Here is a 17,479-nt window from a genome sequence, read left to right on the forward strand (position 1 = left end):
AGGGAAAGGAGCAGTGACAGGATTAGTGCTGAGGAAAATAATTCAGAAACGTGCACGGGAAACACCTCTATTTTTAGCACATGTCCTCAGAGAGCAAAGCAACAGCATAAGCTGACTGATTCCGAATGAGGAGAGTGGGCAGAGGTTTGGAGGGGGGAGTGTATGAATAAAAGAATAAAACCTTTCATTATTTTTAGTTCTCTTGCATTCATATATTCATGATTCTATCTAAATATTGTCATTTCTTGCCTTCAGCGAATCCCCTCCTCTTTTTGTAGCTGCTTGTCATAATTGGGTGCATCAAAGACAAAATCGTGGTGTGGTATAACCTGATCAGTTGTGGCAGGTTAAGCATTCACGTGTTGGAGCAGAAAATAAAACCGGAAGAAAGTGTGTTTCAGTTTAGGCATGCAAATGTGTGTATGTGAGGAGTACACACGTCTGTGAGAGTGACAGAGTTGGTGTGTTGCTTCACGGTGAAACATCCTGAAATGGCTTGCCTTGAGGGGTTTGTCAAAGTATGAAGCAAAACGTGACTGTATAGTCAGTGTTTCACGAATGAATGAAAGGAGGCATGAAAGAGGGATAGAGAGTAAGAAAGTAAATGAATTTGAGTGAGAGAACAGGTGAAAGAAGAATGAGGGGGGAAAGATGAATGACTTGCGATGTGAGAGAAATAAAAAAAGGGAAAAGATCCTCAATTAGATGGTCTATGGAGGATGGAGGTTGCACGCGAGTAGGTGGAAGCACTGAACTGTGGAGGCTTAGTCTGTCACGTGCGGAGCTTTTCGATTTGTCTGTTTCTGTGGCCCCACTGAGGCTAAAAATAGAGTGCATATAAATAGAAACTGCTCCTTTTCTTTTTTCTGTCCAAGACAAAACGATCACGGAATCTTTTCCGAAATACTTATAGCACAAAAACATTTTTAAATGGCTTTCCTTCAGATTTCCTTTTTATAAAAATTGCACGTTTGTATTCACTGCAATATCAATGTAAATGAAAATATATGTAATGCTTTTGTAGTATTTATCAAATACTTACCATAGGACAACCTAATTTGTTTTGAAATCAATGAGAAAAATTACGTGTTAAAAAACTTCAAAGCTTTGTAGATTAGTATAACTTTTTAATATCAGGATTTTAGATGAAGTAGTTCTTCTTCAATGGCCATCATGGCCATTAATTCAATGTTGAAGGCAGTATCACCAACATCAGTTGATGGCAGAGTACACTGTTAAAGTACACAACACACTGTTGAATACTTTTGAAGAAAATGGAAGGGCATGGAGTCAGGTGTGCAATTCATGCTTGGTTAAGAAGTTATCTTGTTTACAGAGACAAATATGCTTGTATAAATTATGTTGAATGAAAAAATATATTTGGAGTTCTGCATGATGATTCTTTTCTTAGATTATAGTTATTTAAGGTTAATAGAACTCATATATTTTATAAATTGTACAATTTAATTAGAATACAATGTGAATTATATATAATTCACATTGTATTCCAAGGCTTGACATTAACAACTGCCAACCTGCCGAATGTTGGTGAATTTCGGTTGTGACAAGTAGCACAACCACTCCTACAAGCCATATTGGCGGGTTGGTTTCAATTTAGTGTTTTAATTCTAGTGTCCTTAATCTGAAATAATAAGCAAAACTAAATGTGTGACATGATTCTAGAGTTGACTCTGGCGCAGACACAACACGAAACTGGAAGCGGTTTAGATAGTTTATTGAAAAGTTTTGACAGAGAGATAGTTTTTGGATCGGCGAAGATTCTCAGGAAACAGCAGCTTAATCAGGAACTGCACAGAGAGAGAGATCAGTTAGATTCGGGCTAGGGAACTGAGTTAACTAGAAAAGATGCAAACTCCTTACAGGTCGATGGAGAGCGGAGCAGATGGAGGGGAGATTGGATGAGCCCACAGAGATTGAGTTTGGCTGAGTGTCGGGTTTCGGCTTGAGAGCTCCAGAGGGTGGACAGGCAGGTGAGCAGCGGAGGACGGATCCAGGAGGACTGAGAAGAGAGCCGGCTTGGAACTGCAAGGCTTCTAGGGAACAAGGAAGACAAGGAGGTGAGCTTGAGCCAAGACACAGAGTTCACTTTAAGACGAGCTAGCTGGTAAGTTACCACTGCGTGGAAATTAACCGACTGGCGTCCGTCCCAGGAAATCCACTCCTCTAAATACTGCTCCCTGATTGCGTCCAATTGGAACCAGCTGGAGGCTCTTCTGGGCTGGAGACTCTGAGGAGGAAAGGTAAGAGAAACCCTAACACAGCTCAGCACACAATCCTGAGGGCCCAACAGTACCCCCCCCCTCAAGGGACGCCACCTGGCGGACGAGCAGAAGAAGACGCTGAACGGCGCTCAAAGTCAGAGATGAGCGCGGGATCCAGAATGAAGGAGCGCGGAACCCAGGACCGCTGCTCCGGACCATAACCCTCCCAATCAACCAGATATTGGCAACCCCGACCTCGGGGACGGACATCCACAATGCGACGCACAGTGAAGGCAGGGTGGCCGTCAACGATCCGGGCGGGTGGAGGGGGCCTGGATGGAGGGCACAGAGGGCTGGAAGATACTGGCTTGATTTGGGAGACATGAAAGACGGGATGGACGCGAAGGTGAGAAGGGAGCTTCAGGCGGACAGTGGTAGGACTGATGACGGCTTGGACTGAGAAAGGGCCCAGAAACCTGAGAGACAATTTTCGGGAGCACCCCTTAAGAGGAAAGTTCTTAGATGAAAGCCAGACCTTTTGTCCAGGAGAATAAACTGGGGCAGGGACGCGTCTGCGGTCTGCAAACTTCTTGTTCTGGGCAGCCGTGCGGTTGAGGGCTGCTCTGGTCTGGTCCCAGATGCGGCGACAGGCCTCCATGTGGCCCCTTACAGAGGGGATGACAGTGTCTGGAAAAGAAGAGGGGATGAGGGATGGCTGATAGCCAAGAGAAGCTTCAAACGGAGACAACCCAGAGGCAGCGGAGATGTGACTGTTGTGGGCATATTCAACCCAAGGCAAATGTGTGCTCCAGGAGGAGGGGTTGTTGGCGCAAACGCAACGTAGTGCGTTTTCTAGTTCTTGGTTCAGCCTTTCACATTGGCCATTGGTTTGGGGATGAAACCCTGACGAGAGACGAGATTTGGCCCCCAGGATAGAGCAAAAGTCCCTCCAGACACGAGAAATAAATTGAGGACCTCGGTCTGATAGAATCTCTGAGGGGATGCCGTGAAGTTTAAATACATGAGAAAATAGGAGGCGAGCGGTTTCAGCAGCAGAAGGAAGCTTGTTAAGAGGAATTAGGTGGCAGGCTTTGGAAAATCTGTCTATGACTGTCAGGATGACTGTCTTATTTTTAGAGATAGGAAGACCAGTGACAAAATCTAGTGCTATATGTGACCAGGGCCGACTAGGGACTGAGAGGCGCTGCAGGAGACCAGCTGGAGGGCGGTGAAGATTTTTTCCACGTGCACATGTGGAACAGACAAACTCTAACACATCCTTGTTGAGGGAAGGCCACCAGAAATAGCGGCGGAGCAAACCAATGGTACGGCTAGCCCCTGGGTGACAGGAGAACTTAGAAGAATGAGCCCATTGGATGGCCTGAGAACGGGTTCTGGCCGGAACATAGAGGCGGTTTGGAGGTCCCCCCCCAGGATCGGGCTCGGCCTTCAAGGCTGCTTCAATGGCCCTCTCCAGATTCCAGGATAGCCCCCCTACCACGCAGGATGGTGGAAGGATCGGTTCAGGGGTTTTAGAGAAATCATCTGAGGCAAACTGTCTGGACAGGGCATCAGGCTTAATATTGCGTGACCCAGGACGATAGGAGATATTTAGGTTGAATCTAGAAAAGAACAAAGTCCAGCGGGACTGCCGGGAGTTAAGCCTCTTAGCGTTCTGGAGGTAGGACAAATTCTTATGGTCAGTCCAAACGACCACTGGGAGTTCTGAGCCTTCTAGCCAGTGTCTCCACTCTTCAAGAGAGAGTTTGATGGCTAGGAGCTCTCTGTCTCCAATGTTATAATTTCTTTCAGAGGGAGAGAATCTTTTAGAAAAGAAGGCGCATGGATGGAGCTTACCATCTGCTGGGGACCGCTGGGAGAGTACAGCCCCAACACCAGTATCTGATGCATCTACCTCCATGATGAATTGAGCCGAGGGATCAGGATGAATAAGAATGGGTGCCTTAGAGAATTGGGTCTTGAGCTCAGAGAAGGCTTTTTCAGCTTCAAGGGTCCAGATGAAGGGTCTCTTGGTGGAGGTTAGGGCGGAGAGGGGAGCGGCGATGACGCTGAAGTTTCGTATGAACCTCCTGTAGAAGTTGGCAAATCCAAGAAACTGCTGAAGCTGCCTTCTGGTTTCAGGGGTTGGCCAGTCCAACACTGCCTTGATCTTGGCTGGATCCGTCTTCACCTGTCCACCCTCAAAAACAAAACCAAGAAAAGAGATTGAAGGAACATGAAATTCACACTTTTCGGCCTTAACATACAGGCGATTCTCTAGCAAACGGTGGAGAACCTGTCTGACGTGGGTCTTGTGTTCCTCCAAATCTCTGGAAAAGATCAGGATGTCGTCTATGTAGACAAAAACGAAGATGTTTAGAAAGTCCCTCAGGACATCGTTTACGAGGGCCTGAAAAACTGCTGGGGCATTAGAAAGACCAAAAGGCATGACCAGATATTCAAAATGACCGATGTGAGTCTTGAAAGCGGTTTTCCACTCGTCCCCCTCCCGAATACGGACCAGGTGGTAGGCATTTCGGAGGTCGAGTTTAGTGAAAATGGTGGCTTGGCTTACGGGTTCAAAGGCGGCGGATATGAGAGGAAGAGAGTATTTGTTTTTGATGGTGATCTGATTTAGTTCCCGATAATCAATGCAGGGGCGGAGAGTCTTATCTTTTTTCTCAACAAAGAAGAATCCAGCCCCAACTGGAGATGAGGAGGGACGGATGATACCTGCTTCAAGAGAACTGTTAATATAGTTCTCCATGGCCTGACGTTCAGGTCTGGATAAGTTGTATAGTCGGCCTGAGGGAAGAGGGGCGCCAGGAAGAAGATTGATGGCACAATCATAAGGTCGATGAGGAGGCAAGGAGAGGGCTAATTCTTTACTGAAGACGCGTTGTAGATCATGATAATCTGGTGGAACTTTAGAGAGGTCAGCTGGAGGTTGCTGGGGATTGGACACAGAACTCTGAGGAGGGAGTGCTGAGCGGAGACAGCTATTAGAGCACTCAGGACTCCAGGACTCAATGCGGGATAGAGGCCAGTTTATTTGGGGATTATGTCTGATTAGCCAGGGGTAGCCCAAAACCACTGGGGAATTCTTAGTGGGAAAAACCAAAAATGAAATCTGCTCGTGATGGTTGCCTAGGGACACAAACTGAAGAGGGACAGTCTGATGAGTAATGGTTTTGAGAGCGCTGCCATCTAAGGCTGACACAAAAATAGGAGTTGGGAGTCTTTGAACTGGAATCTTATATTGGTGAACGAGATCAGGACTGATGAGATTCTGTTCAGAACCGCAATCCACTAGGGAGAGCACGGGGAGGCTTTTATGGTCTAGGCAGATGGATGAGTGAAAAGTTAAGCGGAGGTTGTCTTGAATCATGGTTTTGCCCGCCAGTACCCCCAGATTTACTGACGGGCAAAGGCTTTTGGGCGAACCGGGCAGGTGGAAATAAAGTGACCAGCGTGGCCACAATACAAACAACACCCTGAAGACAACCGCCGTTGGCGTTCTTCAGGTGAGAGCCGAGCTCTGCCAATCTGCATTGGTTCAGGAGAAGGTGGCCGAGGCTGAGACTGAGGGCTAGGAGTCATAGCAAAAGCTTGGTGCGGGGAAGCTATATTTCTCTGACGGTTCCTTTCTCTGAGCCTATTGTCAATTCGGATGGCTAGATTAATTAACTGGTCTAAGGTTTCTGGTTCCTCTCGGCAGGCTAATTCATCCTTAAGCTTTTCACTAAGGGAATGTTGGAACGCCCCCTTGAGGGCTGTCTCGTTCCAACCTGAGTCGGCGGCTAGAGTGCGAAACTCAATTGCCAATTCGGCAGCCGACTTGTTTCCCTGTTTCAGAGTCCATAATTTTTTGGCTGCTTCTTCCTCCCCAACATGCAGGCAAAATGTTTGTTTGAATAAATCCAAAAATTCTCTGAAGGAGTATTCATCAATGTTAGATTCATCAATTATTGCTTCTGCCCACCTTAAAGCCTTGTCTCTGAGCAGGCCGATGACGTAGGAGATCTTGTTGGCGTCATCCGGAAATGACTGCGGGGACCGCCCGAACACTAGGGAGCACTGTAGCAGGAATCCTTTGCTCTTGTTCAGGTCGCCGCTGAATGGCTCCGGGGTGGGCAAAACAACGTCTCTAGGCATGGGAGACCTGGAAGAAGCTGCAGAGCCAACAGGTAAGTACGGTTTCGGAGGAAAAGGAGACGGCAATTTAGAGCTTAATTCCTGTACTTGGAGTGACAGTTGGCTAAGGGTTTGCATGAGTGAGGTTTGTTGCTGAGCAATAGTAGAGATAGCCGAATCGTGCCGGCCGAGGAGAACTCCCTGTTCAGATAGAGCGGTTCGTAGTTGTGCTGCAGAGTCTTGCTGGCCAGTCGGTTCTGACATGATTCTAGAGTTGACTCTGGCGCAGACACAACACGAAACTGGAAGCGGTTTAGATAGTTTATTGAAAAGTTTTGACAGAGAGATAGTTTTTGGATCGGCGAAGATTCTCAGGAAACAGCAGCTTAATCAGGAACTGCACAGAGAGAGAGATCAGTTAGATTCGGGCTAGGGAACTGAGTTAACTAGAAAAGATGCAAACTCCTTACAGGTCGATGGAGAGCGGAGCAGATGGAGGGGAGATTGGATGAGCCCACAGAGATTGAGTTTGGCTGAGTGTCGGGTTTCGGCTTGAGAGCTCCAGAGGGTGGACAGGCAGGTGAGCAGCGGAGGACGGATCCAGGAGGACTGAGAAGAGAGCCGGCTTGGAACTGCAAGGCTTCTAGGGAACAAGGAAGACAAGGAGGTGAGCTTGAGCCAAGACACAGAGTTCACTTTAAGACGAGCTAGCTGGTAAGTTACCACTGCGTGGAAATTAACCGACTGGCGTCCGTCCCAGGAAATCCACTCCTCTAAATACTGCTCCCTGATTGCGTCCAATTGGAACCAGCTGGAGGCTCTTCTGGGCTGGAGACTCTGAGGAGGAAAGGGTAGAGAAACCCTAACACAGCTCAGCACACAATCCTGAGGGCCCAACAATGTGACTCTGCAACATCGTATCTTCCATGAGCACTGCTACACACAGTGTTAGCTCATTCGTCTGTTTGTGACTGAAGTCTCTTTAGAAAGGCGGTCCATGTTGAGGAAAAATCTGCACATTCAAACCTGTCATTGTTTGCATCAAAGATAGATACAAAGTTGAGAACAGAGAGCTGGTGAACTGCTTTGTGCCATGTTGTGGAAACAATCAACAAATTCTGAATGTAAACAAAACAAGGGAGACGATTGGATTGTAGATTTCAGAAATAACAGTACCACATTGAATCCTGTTACCATCATTGGAGAAGAAGTACAGTTGGTGGAGGAGTATAAATACCCTAGTGTTTAACTGGACAACACACTTAACTGGAGTGTGAAACTGTCTATAAGCAGAGGTTGGTAGCAGCTAGTTACATTTAGTCAGTTATATTTGCTTGGGTAACGGGTACTTGTACTTCAGTAAAAAGATGATAAAGCATCGCTACTCTTACTTGAGAAACATTTCTGGCTGCTCCATCCAATGTTTACATCACTTAACAAAAACAGGCTAGCTTTAATCAATTTTGCACCATTTAGAGACCAAGACTTGAAACTCAAGGCTTATTGGTTAAAGTTTTTTTCCCATCTTCTGAGTCTACTATGTCATTTGGAGGTTAAGTAAAAATACAATAAACAGTATACTGTAATTTAACCTATTCTAACACACTGTAGCTATTTATTTTGTAAGTTTCATAACAAAAAATATTAAATCTGTTCTTATGATCATGGGTTATAAGTAAATCAGTTGCTCAGCACTTGAGAAGCCTTTTTACCAAGAACACTTTTACTTGACTAAAAATATAATGAAGCAGTGCTACGTTTACTTATGTACAATTTTTGGTTACTCTACTCGCCTGTCTACAAGAAGAGACAGAACAAACTGTTGCTCAGGAAGATTATGTCCTTTGCAGCAAGATGCTATATATCTATGTCTGTAATGGAGAGTGTGACCTCTTCTTCTATCATCTGCTGGGGTAACAGCATCAGATCAAATTACTTAAACAAGCTCAACAAACTAATAAAGAAGACAAGCTCTGTTTTAGGAACTCACCTCCAGAGGTGATTTCAGGAAGAGCAATTTTTCATAAAGTGAAGGAAATTATTGACAACCATGAGCATCCACTTCAGAAAATTATTAAATAACAACAGTGTCTCCAGTAAAAGGCTTATCCAGATCCGGTGCAATGCAGAATGCTACAGAAGGTACTGCCTGCCTACAGCACTTATTAACACCTACAACTGGTTAAAAAAACAACAACTATGAGTTATTGTAATTTTTCATTTCCCTTTGGGATTACTAAATTTGAGTTTGACTGGAATTAAATACACATACACATATAAATATATATATTTACAATTAAATTTTTTTATTTGTGAAATTAAGTTTTAGATGCAAATATATAATTTAGAAAATCTGTTATTACAGTTCTGACTAGGAATGTGATTTTAAACTAGGAATAATCCTATTTTAGTGATCTTGGATCAACACAGAGAAGAGTGTCTATATTAACCAAAATATGTCAGGGTTTGTTTGGAGGTTTTTGTGAGGACCCAAATGCAGAGGCTGAGAGGCAGGGGTCATAGGCGGATCTACTGGGGTGGCATAGGGTGGCAACTGCCACCCTAAATGACAGCCTTGCCACCCCAGCTGCCACCCCAGTTGGCGGTAGGGGTGGCGAGGCTTATAAATTATGGATCATTTGAGAATTACGACCGCTAATTTCCAATGTCGGACTGCAGTGAATGCAGCACGAGATGACGCGAGAGCGACTGAGACTGATTGTTTTGAAAACTGAATGGGGCAAAGCGAGGGAGCCAGGGGTGATGGGGAGAGGAGAAACGGGATGAAACAGGTAAAAACTGATTAACTATCTATCGAGAAATGAAATCATAATGAAAGCACAATGTTGCTAGCATAGCTGCAATGCTGATTTTGAGATGATAAAAATCAGGCTGCAGAACGTTACTTCTCTATCTATGATGTTAGTTAGGCCTGACGTTTCAGGCTCATAAAGACATATTTGCGGTCAACTATGACAGAAAAGAGACTATATAGTTTGGTTGTACTCAAATCAAAACGCACAAAGGCATTGGATCTAAATAAATTAGTGAAGCGTCTTGCTGAGCAACGTGGAAATCACTGCATTAAGCTGTTATAGTCATGTTAACTTTATGTTATGCTCTCTGGTGAGCCTTTACAGAGCTGTTACATTTTGTTTTGGCACCTGAGAAAATCTGATATTTCCTTTAATAAAAGCAAAAGTGTTAAAAGTTAAAATGTGATACTGGTGTAAATCCTGCTTAACATGAAGCAGTGTTGTTGTTTCTTTTTTGTATATATAGTATGAAACTATCCAGAAATGACCTGTATGAACCTACTCACAAGCAAAATGTATTTTTATGTTGCTTCTTTTCAGATTTGTGGAGATTTTGATGTAACATACAGAACCCGCCTTTTTGTTGATTTGTTGATACAGCAGTATGGAGGACCAACTCTGCCATATTTAAAAATAAATACAGAAATAAATAAATGCTCAATAAATAAATAAGCATACAATTGATTGCCACCAAAAATACAAACAACAAATAAATGTAAGTAGAAATTAAATTATACAGCTAGTCATAAAGGTATATAACTCTTTTAATTGGCTTCTTTATTTCTTTGCCTTTGTAATATTTACCTTATTTATTTTTTTGTCATTTATTATCTTCAACTTAATTTTTTCATTACTTATATTTTTAAGTATTTATTTATGTGCATGTTATCATATTTTTGTCTGTTTTATTCTTCCTTTGTATTTTTTTACCCTAGTTATTTCTTCGCCGCTATTTCTTTCTGCCTGCCCTTTTAACATTTCTGCCTGCCATTATAATATAATTTCTAATTACATTTATTTGTTGATTGTATTTTTGGTGGCAATTAATTGTATGCTTATTTATTTATTGAGCATTTATTTATTTCTGTATTTATTTTTAAATATGGCGGAGTTGGTCCTCCATATGCAGCTCTATCTACAGCATATTTACATGCATAAAATGTCCCTTTCATGTTGCCTTAACTGCTGTATGTGAAGTTACTGAGGAACAAATGGGGTAAATGTGTGTTCAGAGTAAACATTACATAGATGTCCAGTACCTTGTTCGGGTGCCTTAACCCATTTATTTCTACTGTGTAGTTCTGCTCACTTTAGTCCAGCTCAGTCCATAGATCTCTGATAGGTAACTTTTTCTTTCTATAGTTTCTTCTTGGTCAAATGCTGCAAAGCTGCCTCTCTGACAGTCAATCTCTCACATCTGCGACTCAGCACCTGTGTCTTACCTTAATACCTTTCCTGTCATAAGGCCCCTCTAGAAGTAGTGTTATCATTCTTCTATCTCCTATTAAGTGAGATTTCATTGTACGATGTATTATTAATATGAACTGTTTCACATGAAACACTTACTTTACATACTATTCTCACCAAACTGTGATAACTGTGATTAAATTCAGTGTAAACAAATACCATATGGTGCCACCCCTAAAAAATTCCTGCCCCCCTCTTGCCACCCCATAAATATTTTTCTAGATCCGCCCCTGGCAGGGGTGAGTTCTTGGATGATTTAACGGGATAACACAGGTAGCAAAAACAGGAATCCAAGAATCCAACTTAAAAATTTTAAACAAAAACAGGAATCCAAAATTAAAATTAAACACTAACCAGAACCATGGAGACATCAGGGGAAAACTATCACAAGGAGCCAGGGTGAGACAAAGTAAGACAAGGAACCAGCACAGAGGGACTGCAGGCACTGCATGAAAAGTGAGATTTTCGTCCCCGTAAACCCCCGTAAACTCCCGCAGATCTGCATGATTTTCGTCAGTTTCCGACAATTTGCAACCCGTGCTTGTCCACGTTTGTCGTGCCACAAATTGTCGGAAACGGACAGTGACGTAGGTGGAGAGCGATCAGCTGTACTAATGGCCCTAATTAGCATATGAATGCAGCAAACCCGCGCGGCTGGCCAGGTCTGGCTTGAATAACCTTCTCAGTATTGGCTGAAACCACTATTCTCAAACAAATGAAATCGCTCGTGATTGGCAGCAAAACCACACGTGGCCACGCCAGGCTTTAATTTTCTTACTGAGTATTGGACGGAACCACTTCTTTTTAAACAAGTGAAGTCGCTCGTGATTGGTTGGCATATATATATATATTTACATATATATATTTATTCATATATATATATATTTATTCATTCATATATATATATATTCATATATTTATTCATTCATATATTTATTCATTCATATGCTGTGTATTTATGTTATCCTACACTACTACACAATTATTATGCTACCATCAAGGACATGAATGAATTTATACAGGAAATGAAGATTTGCCAGGAAGCTGTTTATGCAAAGAAAGAGCTTTATTAAAACACACACAACTATATACAACGCGTATCCAAACACATGCGTATCTAAAAATTACAACTCCGTGAACGGTCCGTTTGCTTCCTCGGGGTTGGAGGTAACAGGCAGCATTCCCTCCGAGGCAGGTCCGATGTGCAGACGCCTACTGTGCGTGGCCTTGTACTTCGACATCGCTTCTAACCGGGACTGCAGCTTAACACAGAGTTCAGTGAGATCCGGCCTACGAAATGGCGACGACCGTACAATCCATCCAGAGACACCGCCAACGACGCCTTCTTCTTCGTCGGACATGAGGTCGACGGTGGCGGACTTACAGAGTTCCACTTCCTCATCTGCCAGCACACACTGCCTCGCCTTCAGCAGCTGAAAAAAAAAAAACATGAATCAGCGCACTGCATATGGACACAACACATCTATCAATGCACCCGAAAAATAGTCACCAAATAAAGTCTTACCCTCTTTCTTCTGGCCCGACTCCGAGCAGATAGCCTGGCAGCCTCCGCACGCAGCGTGCTGGCTAGCAGCGTGTATCTGAAGCTCCTGCATACCGTCTCATAATACGTCTTACAGGCAGCTGGAAAACAATTAAATGAGAGTGGTATGAATAAAAAAATCAAAAATAAAAAAATCAAACGCAAGTCACAGTAACAAGGAAGGAGAAAACATTAAAACAAGTCACTTACACACAATGTCGTCTTTATCAACATTGTGCAAATCCGAGCAAATAGGAGGTCACCGCCTCATTGTGAGGCGACTGTAGTCTGTGAAAAAAAAAAAGTACAGCTATGGTCGGTATCCATCCGTATCCATGTCCTTTTACCGCAGAATGAAAGCATATTCTTTAAACCTTACCCCTGCCGGTTCATAGCGCCTGCAATTAGTCTCCGAGTTGTTAAGACGGCATAATGCTTCCTGTGAATCACAAAAAATACACTTTAGTAAAGCTTTAGGCTAGGCTGCTTTTAGCTTACCTAGCTAGGCTAGGTTGTCTTTAGCTTGCCTAGCTAAGCTAGGCTGCTTTTAGCATAGCTACCAGTAATCGAACATATATTTACCGCTAGCGTGGCGTTGTGCACCCGTCTTCTCTTCCTCGAGTTCATATATCCCGCAAAGTTGCTCGACTGCAGATAGGGTGGCCAGATGTCCGGCTTTAGGGCGGACAGTCCGGATTTTCATTGCACTGTCCGGCGTCCGGCGCTGCACCCAGCCGGACGTGTATTTGTCCTCCTTTACCCCCAGATTCCACATACTCCGTCAGCGCTCCGCCCCGCTCACGTACGGAGTACTTGTCTGTCTTCTTCTTCTTCTTGTCGAGTTTTATGGCGGTTGGCAACAAACTGTTAGTAGCATTACCGCCACTTACTGGTATGGAGTGTGGTTCGTGATGGTTTAAATATTGATCCTGATACATTCTACCCTAACTTCTTCTAAACATACATTCACACATTCACACTTAAAAATATAAACATATTTGTGCACAGCTTTGTATATCATTCCTTCACTCACAAACACACTTACTATAATTAAATTCTATGGAATAATTTCGTTTTCTTTAGAAATCGAATAATTATTTGTATGTGTTTACTCCCTAAATTTTTCCTCAGTATATCTAATAAATTAACCTTCTCCTTAATGTCTTCAAACTCTCTTCTCATATATCTTCTCTCTTTTTCATATTTATGACATTCTAATATAACATGTTCTATGGTTTCATATTTATCACAGAAATCACATTTGCCCGTTTTATGTTTTTGTATTTTAAAAAGTGTATGATTAAGTCCTGTATGACCAAATCTTAACCTTGTTATCACTCTTTCATCCTTTCTATTTCTTCTTCCATTTCTTCTTTCTCCTACCATCTTCTGAATTTTATAAAACCATCTTCCTGTTTTATCTTCATCCCACCTTTTTTGCCAAATTTCCATAAGTTTCTCTTTAATAATACTCTTTCCTTCTGATTTACTTATTTTAACTATAAAACTAATAGAATGTTTAATTGCCCTTTTTGCCATTTTATCTGCCCTCTCGTTTCCTTCCACCCCAATATGTGCTGGAACCCACACAAATGTAACTATCAGCCCCATGTTTCGTATTCTGAACAGTGTATGATTTATTTCTAATAAAATGTCCATCCTACTATCTGTATTACTTGTCTGTCATGTAAATCAATGAGAGCTGTTCCACATCCTCCGCTCGTCACCGCCCACGTACGTCTTCTCCGTCCTTCACCGTCAAAATACGGAGCTGAGCTATTTTTTGCTCCCCTCCGGTCCGTCCAGATCAAGACCCGCTATTGCAATCGCACCAAACAGAAAAAAGAATGTAGAGAAGACCCGGTTTGTCAAATTAAATTATAGTAAAAACAGATCGGTATCTAGAAATTAGAGCATAGTTTGTATATATTCCCAAAAACTAAAACAATAAATTTAGATTTTATTTCCTGGCAAAACATTCAATTCGGTTTATCCATTAAAGAAAAAAAAAATTGGAATTTTTAATCAATATTCTAATAATTGTAACAAAGTATTATATCCATAAATGTCGCTATGCAAAATGCTCCCTCTCAATCTCTGCTCTCAAAAATGAACTTTCCCTTTTCAAAAGATGTCTGAGTCAGAATTTAAATGCAATTAAATTGTTTGAGTTAATTGAAGAATTTCAGTTGGTAGTCCCCACTGATTAATTTACTTTAACTACTATTATTATTTTATTTATTTTTATTTATTTTATTTTATTTTATACTTTGTTCCAGCCTGTGCATTTAATTTTATTTTTCAAAAGCAGGAGTTGTGATATTTCTTCTTGTATTGAAATATTTGTTATTGACTTGTTATTTGAGATTGTTATTGTTTTCTTATATATTCAATAACAAAAAAAAAGTGGAAATCTAAAAAAAAAATTAACCATTACAGCCAACTGATTCTGATTAAAACTAATTTTTGAAGTAAATTATTTTGTGTATTTTTTTTACATAACATTTGCATACACAGTAATCTAGCGTACTTTAATTAAATAAATCAATTCAAGCTAAAATGTAAGAGTCTATAATTAGGCTATACTGAGCCTGATCTATTTCTACCATCTATTTGGGGGATATTTATTGCCACACTTTGGGCCACTTAAAACCAATTTAGCATGCTGACCTATGTCCTTATGACCACAGTGTACCAATCTTCTGATGGCTACTTCCAACAGGATAATGCGCCATGTTATAAAGTGAATCAGCTCAGAATCATTTCTTGAAACTTTTCCACTTAAGTAATTGTGAATTGAGCATATTGACAGACAACATTTTATTTTTTATCTTAAATGCAAATTTAAAAAAAAATAATTACTGCTCTAAATGTATTGCTCTGTCAGCTAAAGATCTGTTTTGGTCTCTATACTTTAATTAAATAAATCAATTCAAGCTAAAATGTAAGAGGCTATACCTGATCTCTTTGTATCAGAGATTTTCTTACCCAGGGTTGCAACCCTGGTTTGCATTTGTATAGCTCACAGCATGTTCATTTACATGTTAAAGCCTCCCCTAGAATTCCATGGGGGGGAGGCATGGGGGGAACACTGCCTAAGAAATTCCACGTCAATTTCTGACAATTTACGGGAGTTTTCGTCGAAGCCTGCAAATTGCCGTAAACTGCCGCTAACCTGAAGTTCCACGACAATCTACAGTGCCGTATATTGACGAAAATCCCACTTTTCATGCAGTGAGGGGGAGTGTATTTATGGCTGACTGAACAAAGGCAGGACTAACGAGCTGATAAGGAACAGGTGTGAGTAGAGCTGATGAGGAAGCAAAGAGAAAAGAAAACAAAAGGGGGCAACAGAGGACAAGCTAAGAAAATCCTAACACACCAGAACACACCAATAAAGCTAGAAAAGAAGGAAAAACCTGGATGATCTTGAAACTGAAAAACTTAGAGAAAATCAACAGGGTGAAGATTGTTGCAAAATATAAAAACGGCTTGCCATAGCCCACTTCATATAAACTTACATTAACTCGAGCAGCAATTTTCTTCATCTCCTTTGCAGCTGTAGTGCTGTTTCTTTGTCTTTTAAATACATTCTCCTTTTTTCAGCTCTATTTATCTATTTATTGTCATTAAACTGTCACAAATACAGAGAAAAAAAAAGAACTCTGCATTTAACTGATCCCCCTTGGGAAGCAGTGGGCTGCCATTGTGCGGTGCCCAGGGAGCAGTGTGGGTTAAGGGTCTTGCTCAGGGACCCAGTGTCAGTCTGTGGGAGTGGGTTTTGTCGATCATATTTAATTTATGGTATTTATTTTAATATTGTGTTTTATGGCACTTTAAGTGTGCTAAATAGCATTTTTATGCAATTCTTTTAGATTTGCCTTCTAAATGATGTGTAGTTTAGGGGTGGGTATTGGCAAAGAAGTCACGATTCGATTCGAATCACGATTCACATGCCACGATGCGATTCTATCACGATGCATCACGATACTTGAAATATTGCGATGCATTGTGATATTTTCACTGAACACTGTAAGAAAAAGATACAGCCCTTACCAGTGGCTGACTGGCTGGGTGTGATCTGGATAGCGTCTTCAATTGATACATAACTGAAAGCAACTGAATTCATACATAGCTGTATTTATTGAAATTACTTTTGGAGGTGTTGCCATGAAAACAAATACTGGACAGAAATATTACTATTACTGGCATGGACACACCAACAAAAAGATCTTAGGATTCATCAAACTTAAAATAACAAAATGAGGATAATCAGCCCGGACATGCTTATGACACAAAGCAGCAGGCGTCAACACATCCGCAGCGACATCTGCTGGACTGGAAGTTGTATTCCACTTGGTTTGATTGATGTGCGCCAACCATTAATGTATTTTATTTGTTCATTTTTTTTTTTTTTTTATAATCGATTCTTGCCTTCAAGAATCGATTCAGTAGATCACAAAAATTAGAATCACGATTCATCGATTTTACGATTATTTTGCACACCCTTAGATATAACCCACTGTCAGATGTCAAAGATAAACATCCATGTCAGGAATTGTGATAGACAACAAAATTACCTTAGCTTACCTTATCAGAACCTGTGTGTCTTATGAACTGACTTAAAATAACATCTTCATTTTATTAGAAGTATAAATGAACTTAAATCAACTCAATTTAGTTATGGTGTTACAGAATTTGATGCTTAATGACACATTTGTAGCTAAATATTTTGCTACTTAACTTGCTTTAATGATTCGTATTATCTGATGCATTTGCATCATCATGCATAATCATGGGCATAAATTCTGGAGCTGTGGCATGAAATGAATAAGGGCATCAGTGAATTTCATCTTAAGAGCTTTGTAAAGGCTGTGCATGATAGTGAATTTAAATATTTTATCTATTCTAGGAATCCATCATAAAGTTACCATATTCCTGGAATCTGAGTGCATATGATCTCCAGCAGAGAATTCTAAACTACAGCTTTTACTGCATCTGAAGAAGTCTGTATTTATGTCACCTGTTGCAGGCAGTCACTTTTATGACCACGTGACTTTATCTCAGAGGTATTTTAATGTTGTACACTGGGTTTTGCAATGTCGCAGCTTTACCATCTTTCACTGCACCTACCACCTGTATCTAACTCTAGAATGTTTCATCTTTTGTCCACCCTCCCTTTGGTTGCCTTAAGTCTGTTTCATATGAAGTGGTTTGGGTGGGCTACATTTTATATGCATGTCTTTTTACTTTATCAAAAACATACATGCAATTTTCCCTGTCTGATAGGGTGCAAT

General features: G+C 41.3%; 1 long non-coding RNA gene across 1 annotated transcript; it reads right to left on the bottom strand.

Moving 5' to 3' along the window:
- Nucleotides 1-1,719: 1,719 nt before the first annotated feature.
- LOC119797173 lies at nucleotides 1,720-1,966 on the bottom strand. Its single transcript, XR_005282557.1, has 2 exons — nucleotides 1,882-1,966; nucleotides 1,720-1,808 (listed from the first exon to the last, which is right to left on the bottom strand). It is a non-coding gene; the product is annotated as an uncharacterized LOC119797173 (long non-coding RNA).
- Between the last annotated feature and the right edge of the window lie 15,513 nt (nucleotides 1,967-17,479).

Source organism: Cyprinodon tularosa, unplaced genomic scaffold, assembly GCF_016077235.1.
Source record: "Cyprinodon tularosa strain WSP-4 unplaced genomic scaffold, ASM1607723v1 ctg573, whole genome shotgun sequence".
Classification (NCBI taxonomy): domain Eukaryota; kingdom Metazoa; phylum Chordata; class Actinopteri; order Cyprinodontiformes; family Cyprinodontidae; genus Cyprinodon; species Cyprinodon tularosa.